The following is a 14,323-nucleotide window of genomic DNA, read 5'->3' as shown; positions in this document are numbered from 1 at the left end:
TTTTCAATGCTGTTTCAATGAATGTGAGTTTCAAGGGCAGAGAAATTTTAATGTTGTCTGTTTTCATGATGAGACTGCATTGCTTTGTTTAGCAGATATATATTGATGTTTGTGCTGCAAAATGCAAAATAAAACTTTCAAATGAAATCCAAATCATCACAGAAGCAAAGCGGTATGCACATTACAGTGTTTATGGTAAATGGGGGTGAAATAACCAAGGAATGGGACATTGGAATGGCTGCAGGGGGGAGGCTCCATTCGACCATGATTTTTTGAGGGGTGAAGGGCAGCAAACTCAGACAGCTCCAGCTGAACTATACCTCTCAACTGTCAAGATTTTTGCTTCTTATTTTTGGTTTGTTCCTCATAAAATTTGTGGTTTTCTGACAAATCATTTAGGAATTAAGTCACTAAATAATGACAGACGTTGAGTTTCAGACGTCATAACCTTCAGAAAAATGCATGCTAAAGCAAGACCTGTTATGCTATCAACTGTCTTGAGTTTATACAAGAGCAATTTTTAGTACTGTTTGTATGTTCCCCCAATATATTTGGCCATGTCCAGATTTCATGCATTAAGAGATTGAGAGCTACATGCAAATAAATTGCTTTATAGAATTAGGAATATCCAAACCTCTGAACTGTCCCCAATTTTGGCTCAAAATGTTGCTCTCCCCCTAATAATCCCTCTGCAAAATGGCAATTTTGGAAGAAAACGTGGAGGGTTTACAATTTTATAAATAACTGTAATGATCAGAGTTATAGATTACTTTTATTTCAGAAATGCATGTAGATGCTCTTATTTTGTCAGCTGCTCGAGTTAACAGTACTAATATTAAAAAGGTGTCCCTTCTTTGACAGGTTCCTAGCTCTATTGTGTGGCAATTTTATATTTTTGCATCACATTTTTGGTCGGTTTTTCATAAAATTGTGGTTTTCTGGCAAATTAGTGGCAAATCATTAAAGACTGAAGTTAGAAAATAATGGCAGACATTTGAGTTTCAGATTTCATACCCTTCAGAAAATTCATACTAATGCAAGACCTACTACTAGTCTGGTATCTTTCCAAGTTTGTAAGAGCAATATTTAAAAATTGTTCTTATTTTTGGGCCTGTGTCCCACTTCTATGTATGTCTTTTGTCCAGATTTCTTGCTCTGAGGTTGAGAGGGAGGAGCCATCACCATCAGTCAGAGACATTTCAAATTGTGACATACTTGTTGCACCCCACTCCCCACTGTAGTGGCTTTGGATGTGTCCAAGCAAGGCAAGGAGCAGTTATGCAGTGTAAGTGTGCAGAGTATTCCCCCATCCAAGGTAGACCACAAGTATGACTGTGGCTTTTTCATCTGTCCCTTGATTTTGCAGAATGTTCTGGTTTTCTGTAATATTTTATACTGTTGATTTATGCTTCTTATTTTTCAGAAAATGCATGCTGTTGCAGTGCCCTGTTGCTCTGTGTTTAAGTAGCAATGCTTTAATGACCATCAGGTAAGCTTGTCGGAGATTGTTAAGATGCAAGTAAGCTTCAATAAGCATACTGTTAAAGATTTACCAACATTGAAAGCCTTTTTGTTGTTGCCATGCAGAGAATATTTACATAACTAGATAACGTATAAGCCTTAGGTATTGAAATGCATATGACAGTATTTTTAATAAAGGACAGGATTACAGTATTTTCAGAAGTTCATTACATTTGTTGGAGACGTGTAGTCATCTTTGCAGGCTTTACCCATAAACTAAACAGAATGCCAGTCTATCATAACTTGTGCAGCAATCCTTTAAGCAATTTATCTTGAGCTTTTGTTTGCTGTTCATTTTTTACTTTGATCATGTCTTCCCTATGAAACAAGTAGATAGTTGTCAGGCAGCAGGTCTTTTTTGGATAAGAAACATTTTTACAAGTGGGGGTATCACAGAGATTGCTATGTTCAGCATGTTACTTGGTAATTTTATAAAGCTGAATATAAATTATAATTGGAACTGCTTTTGACTGGCATTCTAGTAATGTATTAAAAAAGCAATTTATTTTTTCATGCCTCACAACCTTTGTGTTTCCATCTAGATATTAAGTAAGTTGTCATGTAGTCAATGCATTGAAATATTTTTTCTTCTACACTTCATTTTATCTTGATTGGACACTCGTAATGATGGTTTGGCACCCAGAGCAACTTATTTAATTAAAGTTCCAGTTGTGGTTTTGAGCATAGCTCCACCCCCTTTTAGTTGACCACACCCCTTCCCATTGGCCCCACCCATTCAGCTGTCTCCTGCAACCCCCCTTTAATTTGAAGTCACCAGCCACGACTGATAGTTGCCTATGTCTTTGCCAACCATTTCCATGATAATTTATTCCATAGATTTTCACATTAGACTAGTTAGACTAATAGCTCTCAAGTTTCCTGGGTCGGTTGATAGTCCACTCTTGTGACATGAGATAAATATTGCAGTCCTCCATTCTCATGGTACAAAGTCTGTTTTGAGGCCATAGCTGAAAAGTGATTTAAGTGCTCCTGATACTTCGCATTTTAAGATATTTAGGCAGCATCCCAAGATGTTGTTGGGTCCCATTGAGGTTGTGTTTTTGACCTTAGTGAGCACAGTCAGGACCTACTCCCTGTTAATAGTTGGAGAGAGGAGTTATGCTATAAGGTATTTCATGAGGAGAGGCAAGGGGAAGTGGGAGGGTGAAGTTTGAGCTGAATTTGTCAGCCAACAAATTTGCTATGTTGGTCTGCTCAGTGAAGGTGTCACCATTAGTCACCAGTTTGGCACACTGCTGAAAGCTGCCTTTAAGGTTTCAGACATAGCTGTAGAAGGCCTTGTTGTTGTCTTTAGCCTAAGGCTATCTTGACCTTGTAATTGTTCTTGTTGGACTTAATTAGTGCTCTTAGTTTCCTAATTAGATAAATTAGAGAGCTCCTATCATTATGGAAGTTGCTCGTTCTGATTTTAGGTCTTTGTGAACAGTTACACAAATTCTGCATATATGTTGTTATAGACTTGGGGGTGGGAAGGGCACTGAATTTTGATAAACTATCACTTAATAGGGTGTAGTTTACTCTGGAATAGTTCCTAACTGTTACAGGGTTTGCTGGAGTTTCTGAGCTGATTTTTATTTTGAAGGAGACAGCTTTGTGGTCCGACCTCACCGGTGAGGATGTGACAATGGAGGTGGGGGGAGGGTTGTACTGTTTTCCTATATTGGTGAGTATCAGGTCAAGTATGTTTGAAACTCTGGAGGGTTTGCACACTATCTGGTCAAGGTTATTTACATTAAGAAAGTCTAGGAATTGTTGTGCCTGTGAGTATGAGGCAATGTATATTTCCCAGTCTATAGAAGGGTATTTAAAGTTTCCCATGAATAGAGTATTTAGTTTAGTGCTGAGTGTCTCCAGTAGGTCTAGGTATGAGATATGTAATTCTAGGGACATAAAGGGTGATATATTGCTTTCTAGGACATGGTATGGAACTTTGTCTATGGTGATTTGCACATGGATACATTTTAGGGCATTGTCCTGTTTAATCAATATGGAGTTATGCTTGTTGCTAATATAGATTGAGACTCCTCTCCCTTTTGTCCCCATCTATGCAGGTGATGTTTTAAATGTCTGGAAGGCACTGAATCCTTGAATTGCTGGAGTACTTTCTATGAATTTAAACTATGCCTATGTAACAGCACAGATGTCTGTATTCTGCAGAGTGAGGAGAGCTTGTAGGTTGTGAAGTTTCTTATTTAGGCTCCTACCATTGAGCAGTAACACCTTTAGGTTTGTTTGAGTTTTATTTACTATGTCAATAGGTTTTTCAATTTGGCATTGTCTAAAAAAGGCTCTAATGGGGTTGGATAAAGTTTTAGCCAATAGCTGGAAACCTAGGGGGAAACAGGTGTAGACCATACTTTTCAAAACAACGTGGTCTATTAACTATATCCTGCCATGCTAACAAATATTGAATCTTCCTGGAAAAATGCCAGAAACTAAGCCGATTATTAAAGTCTATCATATTTTGTTCATACTGTGGTATCATCCTTTGTGAAGATAGAATGCTGCTTGATGCAAGGCACATATCTGCCTAAGACACATATTCAGAGAGATCAGCAATTTCTCTCTTCCTGTTGTCCAGGGAAGTACATATCAGGTCAATTAACACCCACATGGACTATGATTGAATCATACTGGTACCTGTGGTATAGTGACTTGAGTGTGTGCATAACTTGGCAGATCCTGGCTTCAGGAAAGCAAGTAATAATTATCTTCCCATTGTTCAGTCTGGTGAGCAGGTCATCTGTGTGTTATACAATAGACTCCCCTATGATAAAAGTCCTAGGTAATGTGTTGGTTTGTCTTATGGGTGTTGGTCCTGGAGCTCCACTGAGTGTAGGAGTGTGTGCGGTGTTTGGTGTTGCTTTTGGTGAGTGCTTTGGAGATCGCTAAGCATAGGTGTTACTGTTTATAGGCTTAGGAGGTCTTTCAGGCTTGGGAGGATTGTTTTTTAGTGCCTCAGCATAGGTTAGTCTATGTGTATGGTGACCACTATGTGTGGTGGATGTATTGTGTGTGTGCTCTTAACAACCTTGTTTGTATGTAAGACTTTTGCCTCCATTGAAATTGTATATGTGCATCTCTCACATAGTGTGTTTGTTTAAGGATTAAATGGTTGTCTGTGAACATGAGACAAGTGCTACATTTGCTCAGGATGCTTGTATCTACCAAGCTGGCTATGGAGACATTTGGAAATTGCATATCCATGTTGCCTGGACCTGTATTTGTGTAGCCTACAATATAGGTTCATAGGCTGATAGGTAAGCACTAGGCTAGCTGCCCTTGTGGGCCATTTTAAGCCTAGCCAGTTTCCCATTTTATGCTTAAAATAACCTATCCCATTTGGTTATAGATTGGCTTTACCCATCCTATGGTCAATAATTATATATTGCCCCTAATAAGAATAATGGGGATCATATCATAGATAATTTGATGGGATCCATGCATGGGTAAAGCATTTGGGAGCTGCATCTGTCCATTAGTAGTGCAGGGGTAGTCCTGACATACATTTTCTGTTTCCCATCCATAGATCCAAGCTACACATGAATATGGACAGGGATGAACTTTGTTTTATGTGGATGGGGAGTCTGTTCCATAGCAGTGGTATCCTCTGTAAAATATACCTGTCCCTCCAAAGTGTTCTGTTGATGTTGAAGAAGAGGTTTAGATCCCTAGACTGAGTATTTCTGATGCCATCTTGACTGGCTGATGTGCAGTAAATCCATCATTAATGGGTCAGAGAATGCCTTCTATGCCAGGCATAGGTCACCTCTTAGCAGTCTGTAGGATACTGATTGTATTGACAGGGCTTTCAGTTGGTCCATGTAGGACATGTTGTTTAAGTCTTGTATCCTTTTACTAAGGTATCTCTGTGGGTGATGTTCTTTGTGTTTCACTGTTGCAGTCATCACATTTGTGTTATCCCTGCCAGGGTAGCCCTCGGCCGGCCCAAATACCAGAGACTTAGTATTTCTGCGTCAGTTGGTGTTGTTTAAGGACAGACATCAGGTCATCAGTAGTATAAAGTAAGGCAACCGATGCCATTACATCAGTCTTTCTTGCTGTGGAGCCCGAAGCAGAAGCAGTTTGCATGAGTACTGTTTGGCCGCTACCTGAGTTTTTGTCTACTGAATTGAAGTTGATGTCTTCTAAAGCTAAGTACCACATTGGGTATCCTTTCTTCTTGCACTAACCAATGTCAGAAAAAGTTAATAATTGTCTCGCCCATGGAAAACAAATACCACACTGAGACTTCCACTCTTACTGCGTCACTTGTTTAGGCCCAGGCCACGACATCCCTCATTGTTGCTTCTGTGCTTTGTTCAATGTCAGAACTATCCATCATCAGGCCCATTGGCTCTAGCCAGATATTTTTGCTTACAGTCCTTGAATTCTGATATGGCTTTGGTAAGCCATCCAACAGCAGCTCTACCAAAAAGCTGTAAAGATAAAGACAGAGACAGACCACACAGGTCCAAACATACTGATATTGCTTCCGTTAAGCTAGACATCAGTTCTCCGGTCCTCAGTGAGGCACTTTCGCAGCCCCTGATGCCCACTTCTGTTAATTCACAGGCCGCTACCGAGACGCTTTCGGAGTCCAGTATGCCACAAAACTCTTCTTTGACAAAGGATCCTGCGGTCGTCTCAACCTTGGATGGGTCCAGAGCTGCTGAGCAGGCACCGGCTTCCGTGGAAGTCCTTCGCACTACCAAATCTCGACACAAACCGACATCTTTTCATGACTACCATTCTTTCTAAAACTACCGAGTTTCCTAGGCCCAGGGTACGAACCACACCCAAGAAACCGATGACCTACTCTCAGGCGCCTGCTACCTTGCCTCAGTCTCAAATCCTTAAAATGGTGGAAGACCTATTATGCTTATTAGGGGAAGCCAAGCTACCCCATGCAAAAGGAAAAGAGATCTGTCCCCTGTAGTTTTGTCTGAACAAGAGTCAGATGAATCTGATGTATCTGAATATGAAGACTTGTGAGGATTTTGATGCAGAGGATTCCATTCCTTCAGCCCCCCCCCCCACCCCGAGGATTTTTCCTTTGGGGAAACCCTCTATACCTTAAGGGAAGATTTCCAATGGGAGAGTCAGGACTACCCTCAGTCTAAAAAGAGACTCGGAATTCCTGGATCTTCCACAACACAGACCTTTGACCATCCCCCCATTCCTGTATGTTGTGGAGGATGTTTTCCTCAAATCCAGCTTGACTCCTGATGCCCTTCTTCCTGCTCCCAGAAAACCAGACAGGTACCATAGAGTCCCTGTCTCCCACAAATATCTTTTTAAAAGTCCTACTGCTGACCCTGAGGTAATTTCTCAAGGGCCAAAAGGAATTAAAGCAACCTCTACTAAGAATCCCACCCCCTCAGACAGGGATTTCTGAGCTTTGGACAGATGGGCTAAGAAAGTATACACCTCAGCTACTCTTGCTATCAGGGCTCTAAATTGTCAGTTCCATATGCTAAAATTTCAGCAACATACCTTGGAAAACCTTAAACAAAAAATGTCTTCTTTACCTGCTTGGGCAGAATCTAAAGATTTACAAGAGTTAATGCATTCTGCAAGTCAAGTAACTAAACACACCTTGCACTGTGGTTTTGACACCCTAGAAGCTTCTTGCAGGGCAGCAGTCACTGGATCTGTCATTAGAAGGCATGCATGGCTTAAGGAACAGCCCCTGCCAGATCATGGCACATCTAAATTGTTGGATGCCCCCTTGCACAAAGATAACATATTTGGCACTAAGGCAGAAGAGGTCTTAAAAAGGATGGAGGAAAAACCAAAATCTATGCAAACAGTTAAGGATTTCTTGCATGTCCAGCCCCCTAGGTTCAGCAGGCATTGTCCCTCCAAACGCTGGTCCTTTCTTGCTCCCAGTAAACTAGCCCAGCCTAGGTCCCGTGGAAGCAGACCCTCCAGACAGCAGCCCTAGGGAATGCAGAGATCTAAGCAGTGAACTACCTCCACTTCAAAACCAGGGAGTTCTAAGCCACCCACGTATGGTAAAAACTCACATATGACTCATCTCCTCCACCCCTCCCTCTGCCAACCTTCACTTACCCCGAGGAGGAAAACTCTCCTTTCACTCAAGCACCTGGGCCACCATTACCAAGGACCATTGGGTTCTGAACATTGTGTTTTAGGGATACAGATTTTCCTTCCACACCTTTCCAACCCCAAAAGGGTTCCCAGTTCTACCACCAAATCAGTGGGCAGAGGCTCAAAAGCAAATTCTTTCCCAGCTCTCTATGAGGGAAGTAGAGCACGTTTTTGCAGAACAGATAGGCCAAAGTTTCTACTCCAGACTTTTTCTGGTGCCAAGAAAAGAGGGCACCTAGCACCCCATCCTCAATCTATCCATTCTCAACACCTTCCTGGTGATCCCAAAATTCAAAATGCTCACCCTCCAGCAACTGCTACCCATGCCCTCCAAGGATACTTGGCTAGCCACCCTAGATCTAAAAGAAGCATACCTCCACATTCCTTTCAGGGAATCATGCAGGAAATATCTCTGCTTCAGGACAGGATCTCAACACTTTCAGTTCTCTGCGCTTCTCTTTGGCTTATCTACTGCTCCCAGAGTTTTCACAAAATGTCTGGCTCTGGCCATTGCCTTTTGCAGACAAAGAAATATTCAGATTTACCCATACTTAGATGACTGTCTTATTCAGGCAGACAGCCAAGAGAAGCTGCTCAAGCATCTGGCCTTTGTAAAGACCCTACTACCCCCCTAGGGTATGCAATCAATGAAAATAAATCCAAACAGGTGCCCACTCAAAGGATAATCTTCCTGGGAGCAAGTCTGGACACAGCTTCCCAGATGGTATACCTAACTCCAGAGAAACAAATTTTCCTGAAGGCCTACTTCTCTCAACTGGCCACCAGGCCCCAGCTAACTGCAAGGAAGATCCTGCAAGCTCTGGGGTTTACTCCATATGCCAGACTGCATATGAGGAAACTTCAGTGGTACCTAAAGAACCTTTGGTGCCAACACTCTCAAGACCTGGAAACTCTTCTACCTATAATTCCTTGCCTCAGAAAATATTTTCTTTGGTGGGAAACAGCATGCTCCCACAACAAGGGAATGCCTTTCTCCCCAACCCCTGCCACCCAGGCCCTCACCACAGATGCATCAGACTACACTTGGGGTGCATACAGGGCCAATGGAGCCCACTGCAAATCCCTCTTCACATCATTCAAAAAGAGATGATGGCTGTGCAGCATACCTTGATAGCTCTCAAGTGCCTTCTCTCTCCAGAGGCTCTCCTGATCAAAACAGACAACACCACTGTGATGTGGTACATCAACAATCAGGGAGGGACTCACTCCTACCCTCTATGCAGGCTGGCCATGAGCCTTTGGCACACAGCCTCTGCCATGCAACTACACCTGTTATCATAATTCCTACCAGGCTCTTTCAACTCTCTGGCAGATCAATTAAGCAGAAATATTCTGGACCCACATGAGTGGCAACTCAACAGAAGTACCTTCACCCTAATAACTCAAAAATGGGGAACCCCAAAGGTCAACCTCTTTGCCTCCCACACCAACCATCCGCTCAGCAAATTCTGCTCCAGGGAGCATCACTGCATGGCTTGGAAAGTGGATGCCCTGTTCTTCTCCTGGGTCACACACTCATCCCCAGGGTACTGCTCAAAATAAGGGAGAAAAAACCAAGGACCATTCTTATAGCTCCAGACTGGCCCCACCAGCACTGGTACTCCTTGCTGTGCAGCCTATCCTTGCTACCCCCATGGCATCTTCCTCAGATTCCAAACCTCCTGACCCAGAGGGAAGGGGAGTTCTTGCATCCCCAATTGCAGACACTCAGTTTGGCAGCTTGGCTTATTCTCTAACCCCGAACCAATCTGCCAACCTCAGTAAACCGGTTCTGGATGTTATCCATGAGGCCAGATGTCGTAGCACAAGAAAGTCTTATGCTAATTTATGGAAAAGGTTCTGCACCTGGATCCAGGCTGAGAGAGCCAATATGACACAGCCCTCTCTCCCTCTCACCCTGGATTACTTAGCTGACTACAGGCTACACAGTGGCCTCTCTTTCTCTTCTATAAAAATTCATGCCTCTACTATTTCTGCTCATTTCTCCCACTGGGCAGCCCCTTTTCTCACACTCTTTGATCAAATAGTTCCTAAGAAGCGCTAGCAACTTGAGCCGACCCAGAACAGTTCCAACACCTGCTTGGGACCTTAATTTTGTATTGGAAAACCTCACCCTGCCCCCTTTCGAACCAGCTTCTTCTGCAGAGCTAAAATTTCTCTCCTGGAAGACAGCATTCCTTCTGGCCATCAATTCAGCCCAGGAGAGTTTCTGAGCTGCAAGCACTTATGGCTGTGGAACCCTTCATCATCTTTCATGCAGACAAGGTATCCCTCAGAACTAACCCATCCTTCATGCCCAAGGTGGTGTCCAGTGTGGCTCTCAACCAATGCATTCATTTGCCCACCTTTTTTCCTAATCCCCAGGACAAAGGGGAAAGGATTCCTCACTCTCTAGATGTGCACAGACAGCTCAGATTCTATCTAGACAGGACTAAATCCTTCAGAAAGTCTGATCAATTGCTGGTTAGCTTTGGTACAGGGGCAGAAGGCAAAGACATCTCCAAACAAACCATTTCCTATTGGGTAGCACACTGCATCCATTTCTGCTACAAACAGCATGAAAAGCCTCCCCCCAAGGGGGTCAGGACACACTCCACCAGAGCAGCCTCCACCTCTGTGGCTTTCCTCAGAGGAGTCCCCACCAGGGACATCCTGGAGGCAGCCACCTGGACATCTGTTCAAACTTTTACCAAGAATTACCCCCTGCCTATCTTCTCCAAATCCAGGGCAGGGTTTGTGTCTGCAGTCTTACAGGGCATCCTAGCCAGCCCCTAGATGTTCTTCATGTTTCACTGTTGCAGTCATCACATTTGAGTTATCTGCCTGCAGGTAGCCCTCAGCTGGCCTAAATACCAGAGTCTTCGGATTTGTGCGTTGGATGCTGTCTCTTCTTCCATGTCGTCAGGTCGTCAGGGGTATAAAACATGCAGCCGACACCATTGCATCAGTCTTTCTTGCCGTGCGGTGTCCGAAGCAGAAGCAGTTCACAAGTGCCGGTCGGCCGTCTCCTGAAATTTTCATTTTCGTGTTTCAGACTCGAGGTCTTCAAAAAAGATAAGTACCTCATTGGGATCCTTTTTCTTGCTGTAACCAATGTCAGTAAAAGTTAACAATTGTCTTACCTGTGGAAAACAAATACCTCATATAGATTTTCATTCGTACTGAATCCCCTGTTTAGGCCCAGACCACGAAGTTCCTCGCTGTCGATTTTGTGCCTTGTTCAATGCCTGAACTATTCGTCATCGGGCTATTTTTGCAGCCAATTACTTTAGTACTCAATCTGTGTACTCCAAAATGGCTTTGTTAAACCATCAGACTACTGATCTTCTGAAAAAACGTAAGGATAAAGACAGAGACAGACCGCATAGGTCCAAAACTGCCGATGACGCTTCCGTTAAGCTAGTTGCCAGTCCACCGGTACTCCGTGAGGCACTTTCGCAGCCCCTGATACCCACTACTTCAGATTTGCAGGCCTCTACTGAGACCCATTCGGAGTCTGGTATGCCACGAGATGCTTCTTCGACTATGGCACCTGCGGATGTCTCTACCTTGGATAGGTCTGGAGCTGCTGTGCAGGCACCGGCTTCTGAGGGGGTGTATTCAGGTCTACAGACATTCATATTAAACTAATGCCATCACTTTCATCCAGGTCAAAACCTCACACTATGCCTAGAAAACTGATGACCAAACCGCAGGCTCAGGCCCATATGCCTCAAAAACAAATGCTTAGAATGGCTGAAGACCTTATTACCTTAAATAGGGGAAGCCAGCCTTCCCCCTCTAAGAGACCTAGAACTGCTTTTCTTTCTGATTCTTTTGATCAGGAATCTGATATTTCTGCTCCTTCTGATTACCAGGATTTGCCCTTATCTACTTAAGAGGATTCTGATGCAGAGGATTCCATTCCCTCTGCTTCCCCTCCAGAAGATCTTTCTTTCAGTGAAACCTTGCATACTCTTAGGGAGCATTTCCACTGGGAAAGCCAGGATTACTCTGAGTCCAAAAAAAGACTTAGAGAATTCTTACTCCTGCCTCAACACAGGCCTTTAGCTATCCCTCCTGTTCTGGACATTGTAGATGATGCTTTCTTGGAATCTAGCCTTACCCCAGGCACTTTACCTCCAGCTCCCAGAAAACCTGACAGGTACTACAGAGTACCTGACTCTCACAAGTTCCTCTTCAAAAATCCGTCTACAGATCCAGAGACCATTTCCCAAGGACCAAAAGGCATTAAGGCTACTGCTGCCAAAAATCCTACCCCTTCTGATAGAGATTCTAGAGCCTTAGACAGATGGGGTAAGAAGGTATACACTTCTGCTACTTTGGCCATTAGGGCTTTAAATTGCCAGCTTCATATGTTAAAGTATCAGCAGCATATTATGGGACTACTTAAACAGAAAATGATGTTGATTCCTGCCTGTGCTGAACACAAAGATTTAATGCATTCTGCAGAACAAGTTGGTAAACATACTTTGGAATGTGGTTTTGACACTTTAGAAGCATCTTGCAGGGCTGCTGTCACTGGGTCTGTACTTAGAAGGCATGCTTGGCTTAAGGAACAGAACTTTCCAGATCATGTTAAAGCTAAATTACTGGATGCTCTTTTAAACCAAGACCACTTTTTTGGCAACAAAGCAGAAGTCGTCCTCAAAAGGATTTAGGAAAAAGCTAAATCTATGCAAACTGTTAAAGATTTCCTACAAGTACAGCCTCCCAGATTCAGTAGGCATTGGCCTTCAAAGAACTGGTCCTTTCCAGTCCCTTCCAGGCCTTCTCAGTCCAAACCCAGGAACAGCAGACCACCCAGACTACAGTCTCGGCTACGCACAGACCTAAGCAGTGGGGGGCTCCCACTTCCAAAGCAGGGAGTAGTAAGTCACTCCCCTATGGAAAAATGGCACAATGATTTAACCTTAACCCTTTCAAGCCCTGCTCAACTGCCTGCTCCCTTAGGAGGAAAGCTCGCCCTGCATGCAAAAAAAACTGGGAACTCATTACCCAGGACAAATGGGTTTTGAACATAGTCTCCCAAGGATACAGATTCCACTTCCACACACTACCAACCCCAAATGGTTGGCCATACCTACCCCCAAATCAATGGGTGGAGGCCCAACAGCAGGCTCTCTCTCTTCTCAGTATCAGGATTATTCAACCTGTCCCAGCAGATCAAGGGGAACAAGGTTTTTATTCAAGATTTTTTCTGGTACCCAAAAAAGACGACTCCTGGTGTCCTATTCTGGACCTCGCTATTCTCAACACCTTTCTGGTAGTGCCAAAATTCAAAATGCTAACTCTTCAACAGCTTCTTCCTATGTTAGCCAAGGATGCCTGGTGGGCAACCCTAGACTTAAAGGAAGCTTACCTGCACATCCCAATAAGGGAATCTTGTAGGAAATACCTACGCTTCAGGGCAGGCTTCATGCACCATCAGTTCTCTGCACTTCCCTTTGGCTTATCGACTGAGCCCAGGGTATTCACAAAGTATCTAGTTCCAGCCATTGCATTTTGCAGGCAGAGAAATATTCACATTTACCCATACTTGGACGATTGTCAGATTCAGGCCGAAAGCCAGGACTTGCTATTACACCTGCCATTCGTAAAGAAACTTCTAACCTGCCTGGGGTACTCCATCAACGAAAAGAAATCTCACCTAGTACCCTGCCAAGAGATTGTATTCCTGGAAACAAGCTTGAATACAACTTCCCAGATGGCATTCCTCTCTCTGGAGAAACAAGTCTATTTGACAACCTACTTCAAACTATTGGCCACAAAACCCCAGCTTTCTGCAAGGAAAATACTGCAAGCCCTGGGGTTCATGGCCTCTTGCATTCTACTAATTCCATGTAGGTTCATAGGTACGTACTAGGCTATCTGACTGAAGGCATTTATAAGCCTAGACAGAATGTGTTGGCTTTCGCCGCCCCCTTAGATTAGTTCCCTGTGCCTCTGTCCAGCAGAGCCACTGAAGTGATCCCAGGGGTAAATTTTCTGTTTTCCATCCACTCGTCAAGGTTTCTTTTGAAGAGTGTTAGCAAGCAGCTCTGCCTAATGTAGATTGGGATCTTGTTCCAAAGCATGGGAAGTCTCTGGGACAGGAATCTATCCCTCCAGCACATCCCATTTATCATTGTGGTGAGGTTTAGATCCCTAGAGCATGTGGCTCGAGGGGATAAGGTTTTCTTTAGGTGGAGCATCTCCAGCAATTCTGGGTTGGACATGGCCTTGTATGTCAGGCAGAGATCACCTCTGAGTAAGTGGTATGCAACCGAGTACAGCTGGAGTTTCTTCAGTCGAGCTACATAGGGCACCTATTTGAGGCCAGTGATCCTCCTGGTGAGGTACTTCTGTGGTCTTTCCAGCTGTTGCAGGTGTCTTGTAAGGTACATCCCAAATGGGGCATTGTACTCTATGATTGGTCTGATGAGTGATGAGTAGAGGGGCACAATGACCTCTTTTGATCTGGATGCGAACCCTTTTGTGATCAGGTGGGCCACGTAGAAGGATTTTCTAACCACTTTGGCAATGTAATTATCAAATGTGAGATTACTATCTACTTGGGTCCCCAGATCCCTTATTACGTCTTCCATATTTAGGGGACTACCACCTATGTGGTAGTTTGTGGGTACTTTATTTTTTCCAAAGGGGA

This window comes from Protopterus annectens, chromosome 7.part1 (assembly GCF_019279795.1).
Source record: "Protopterus annectens isolate FY-2018-M chromosome 7.part1, PAN1.0, whole genome shotgun sequence".
Classification (NCBI taxonomy): Eukaryota; Metazoa; Chordata; order Ceratodontiformes; family Protopteridae; genus Protopterus; species Protopterus annectens.
This window is presented reverse-complemented; position numbering follows the sequence as displayed.